A 4,363-nucleotide genomic window follows, 5' to 3' on the forward strand; every position below is an offset into this window, starting at 1 on the left:
GAACGGGGTCAAGTGTGATGGGCAGGAAGGAATCGGGGAAGGGGGAGGCTGTTGGGGGGATCCTGCTGGCTGTGTGGGGCGCTGGCTGTGTAATCTCCTCACTGGGGAGTGTCAGTGGGGCCTGAATCTCACACGCTCCTTTGTCTCCTTGGGTCTCACAGGAGCTCATTGGGGAGCAACCTGAAGACTCTGCACCCAGCGCCGTCTTTGCCAGCTCCCTGATTGCAGCGAGCAACCTCAGGTACCGAGACCCTCCCACCCGGCTCCCCGAACACCGGTGCTGCTCAGGCCCAGGGCTGGGAGTCACTGCGCCTCCCGCTCCCAGGTCACCTCCCAAGGGGGGCTCCTCTGGCAGAGGTGGCGGGAACATTCACTCCTGGCTGGGCTGTTAGTTCACTCCAGTACGGTTACAATGGCCTTGGCGAGAGAATCGCCCCTGGGGTCAAATACAGGAGGAGCAGCAGGGTCCAGGGAACAGGCCCTATTCCAGCCCCGCCACTCACTGTGTGTGAGGCCTTGGCCTTGTCATTCCCTGGCGGGGTGCCTATTCTCCTCAGCCTGTGTCTATTTCCCTGCAATTTCACACCCGCGGTGATGCCAGTCTCACCCCCGCACTGCACAGTCTGTTACCGGCTCCTCTCTCTTGCCAGCACAATGAAACCTGCCCTGGAGCCAGAGCTGAAGTCCCAGCTCTTGAGAGCTGCCCTGCAGGGTGTCTTCTCCCTGGGTTCGGGGAAGGACACCCCCTACATCCAGGTAGGTCATCCTCTTATTCCTGAATGAGAGAGGCCAGGATACGTGTTTGGGGTCTCGCCAGTGCTTCACAGAGAAACCTCTTACCACGCTGTGGCAGGTGTCACCCCAGTTTCCCAAACTCTGACCCATGGCTCTCCCTTCCTTTGCAGGCTCAAGACAAAGTCATAGCAGACCTCCTGGATGCTATGCTGGGGGACCTGCTGGCAGAGTCCCCTGACACAGACAGGCTCCACTACATCCTGGAGGTGAGTGAGCCCTATGAGGAGAGGCGGGGGCAGTTTTACTTGTACCCTGGGGAGAAGTGGAAAGGAAACACTGGAAGAGCCATTTTCCAGTCTGTCCTCCTAGCTGCATCCTTGGCCAGGCCAGTCAGTGCAACGCAATGTTGGGCGCTTCCTCCTTGCGGGACGGGGGAAGGAGCTGGGAGTTCGAGGCAGAGCTCTGCTTGGTTCTGTTGAGCAGAAACCTCAGGGCCGCAGGGTGGCTTGGGGAGTGAGTGTCTGAACCCCCCTCCAGTGAGATCCAGGAGATGGTCCTTAGAGAAGAGTCTCAGGTTCCTTCCCAGAGAAACTGAAGGACCCCAACAGAATCAGCCCTTCTCTCCTCCGGGCCCAGAGATTCCTGGGGGGGTTGGTCCTGGCAGTCACTCCCTTCATCCCACCCTGGGGATGGGCTCATCTGCACAGCACGTGCACTTCCCCATTGATCCTGACCTGCCTCCTTCCCTCACAGCATGTCAGCTTCTGGATGGGGTCCCGGGTGCCCCAGGAGAGAGCCAGGGCCATTCGGAGCAGCGCAGCCCTGCTCCGGCTCACCATGACCCTCCCTGAATTTGACGTAAGTGACCTGTGACTCCAGGCGTAGGCGGGCTGGCTGTGACAGGCTGTGGGGTCTGCTGCTGCAGGGGCTGCGGATTAGGCGTGTTCCCCTTGGGGAGGTGGAGTCGGAGCAGGGAATGAGATAGGCTTGAGTCAAGTTCTTCTTTCCCTGGTTCAGTGAGGAGCCTGGGCCTTTAATGGGACCAGGCTCCAGCCCCTGCTCCCGCCAGGTCCGTGCCTGGCCTTGGGTCCCTTCTAGTCATCCTGGAGCAGCTGGGGAGCAAGTCCTCCTGGAGGGCCCTGTCCACATCCCTTTGCTCCAGGGTGCCTTGGGGGCAGAGAAAATTAAGGGTCCAGCTTGAGCTCCTCTCCCCCAGAGGCTCCTGCAGAGGGGTTGAGGGGAGGAAAATCCTGGCCCAGGGGTGATGGGAGCTGAGGGTAGAAGGCTGATGGAGCTTCCTCTTCTCTCCCTTCCCTTAGAACTCAGCCCAGTTCCCTCGGCTGGGTCACCACGTGGCACAGCTGGCTCTGTTTATCAGCGACCCAGCCGAGGACACCAGCCGGCGGGCCAGGGAGGGGATTTACTGGCTCTATATGATTCTCCTGCACCAGAGGGGTAAGGAACCCAGCTGGGAAATGGGACCCAAGAGAAGACTGAGGTTGACCACAGCCAATTGCTCTCACACAGATCCCCTCCCACCCAGCTGATGAGGAGTCTCTCTCTCTCTTCTCCCACCCACCCACCCACCTCCCGCTGCAGTTCTGTGCACTGTGCCGCCATCAATGGGATTGGAAGGACACTGGCTCTGCAACCAGAATGACAAATGGGTGTGGGTTTCTCTCTCTCTCTCTCTCTCTCCCAGGGCTGACCGTGGATGAGGCCGAAGACCTGTGGTGCTGGGACTGGCACCAGGACAGGAAGCTCCTGGGATATAAGAACACAGCCAGGGTGGGGGAGGTAAGGACACTCTGCCAGGGCATTATATAGCTCAAGCAGTGGAGCTGGCTGGCTTCCCTGCAGTGGCTGGCTCCTGGAGACAGGACAAGAGCCTGCTCCTTATTTCCAGCTCAGAGTTCCTCCTTCACAACCAGTGGGAGAGGCTGGTTTTCAGGGTCAAGGTTGGACCTTGCTAGTTGCTGTGATCTGTGTGTCTGACATGGATCCATTGCTATGTGGCACAAGGAGAACGCCCAGGTGGGTGAGTGAATGTAGGATTATGGCTCTGAGTATCTCTCTGCTCCCTGTCTGATACCCAAGTGTCTGAGAGGAGAGCACTGGGTCTGTGAGTCACTGTTGCCTGACAGACCCTTGCTGGATTCCCTGCTCCATATAGAAGCAAAAGAAAGGAGGTGGGGTTTACCCAGTGCCAGCGCCAGTCAGGAACCCAAAGGCACCAACCTAGGAACTGGGTAGGGACATGCTGAGCTGCAGAAACACCATGGATCACATGCGTCCAGCTCACGTCTCCGGACCCAGCCAGGGAATGGCAAAGTGTCTGGATCTCATCCACTGTTGCGAAGAAACACATCGTCCGACCCAACCAGCCGCACTCCTGGTCTGGACGTGCCATGCACACTTTCCACCAGAATGAACTGCATGGAAAGAAGCCATGGAAGCTGCGTCTACTCGATCGATGCAGAAGAATATCAAAAGACTCCCCTTCCCACGACTGCAGTGTGAACATCCAAACCCTGGAACACATCATAATGCAGCACCCCAAACTGGAGTCAAAGGGGAAATGGGTGATCTCCACAACTTCACAGAGGGGCCTGGGAATGGCTTCTGGACCCACAAGTGCATCGACAGAATGTTTCTCTGCAGATGCCACGTGAGAGAGACTGTGAGCTTCCCCCTAGGCTGCATTGCTGCACCAGTGCATGGGCAGTGGCCGTGTGGTGGGGACTGGGACCTGAGTCTCATTATCCTTGTCATGCTGCAGTTTGGATTCTCTTTGCAAGAAACCCAGGAGCTGCACACACCAGACCCAGCTACTAGAGAAATGACTGAAGTGGGGGAATTAGACCTTTGGTCTGTCAGCACCAAACCCCCATGCCTCTACAACTCAGGTCCAGGAGTTCTCTCTGCTGGAAGCAATACAGGGTCCCCTATTGTGTCTGTGAGCTGTGCACCCGAATGTGTCTGCTCACACAGCCAGAGATACATTTCCAGCCCATCATGGCCCCAGCAGTAAATTGCCCTCCAGAAAAATCCACTAGAGCCTTTTGATCCCTCACTGCCAGTGAACTGTTAATAAAGGGGCTTCCCTGAGCAATGGGCCTCTGGAAGCCTCCAGGGAAATGAGCTGCTTTGATTGCAGCAGCTCTCTTACCCTCCCCCTGGGCTACTCGAGCGTGTTCCTCTTCTAGCCCCAGGGTTTGGAGCCTGGCTCTGGGCAATCGGCTAAAAGCTCCTGTCCTGTGGTTTTAGGTCTTTGGGCAGTTCTTCTCCGAGGGGCAGAGAAGATTCTTCCTCCGGACAGCAGTGCTGGCCATCCACGACCCCCTGCTGCGTGTCAGCCAGGCTGGGCTGGTCCTGACCTACTCCATCCTGGGGGAAGCCGACCAGCTGATGGGGGCCGAGGTAAGGAGCTGGATTAGACTCAGGAGATTGGGGCGGGGCCCGGGGCCCTTCACCTGTAGGCCGTGGAAATGGACTCCCATCCTATTGCCATTCGCTGGCCTGGAGCAAGGAGCCTGGTGGGGAATGAGAGTCAGAGCAGGTGCCACTGCGAAGGGAGATGAATTCACCTCCGTGAGCAGGAGGGAGCCAGCTGGTCCCCTGAGCAGCC

The 4,363-nt window shown here is 58.0% G+C and overlaps 1 long non-coding RNA gene across 1 annotated transcript; it reads right to left on the reverse strand.

Annotated features, from left to right (window-relative positions):
• Nucleotides 1-2,789: 2,789 nt before the first annotated feature.
• Nucleotides 2,790-4,094, reverse strand: LOC137159888 (uncharacterized). The gene is made up of 2 exons (XR_010921757.1): nt 3,905-4,094; nt 2,790-3,167 (listed from the first exon to the last, which is right to left on the reverse strand). It is a non-coding gene; the product is annotated as an uncharacterized lncRNA (long non-coding RNA).
• Between the last annotated feature and the right edge of the window lie 269 nt (nt 4,095-4,363).

This window comes from Emydura macquarii, unplaced genomic scaffold, assembly GCF_026122565.2.
Source record: "Emydura macquarii macquarii isolate MOO-44397 ecotype Brisbane River unplaced genomic scaffold, CSIRO-AGI_Emac_v2 contig_1983, whole genome shotgun sequence".
Classification (NCBI taxonomy): domain Eukaryota; kingdom Metazoa; phylum Chordata; order Testudines; family Chelidae; genus Emydura; species Emydura macquarii.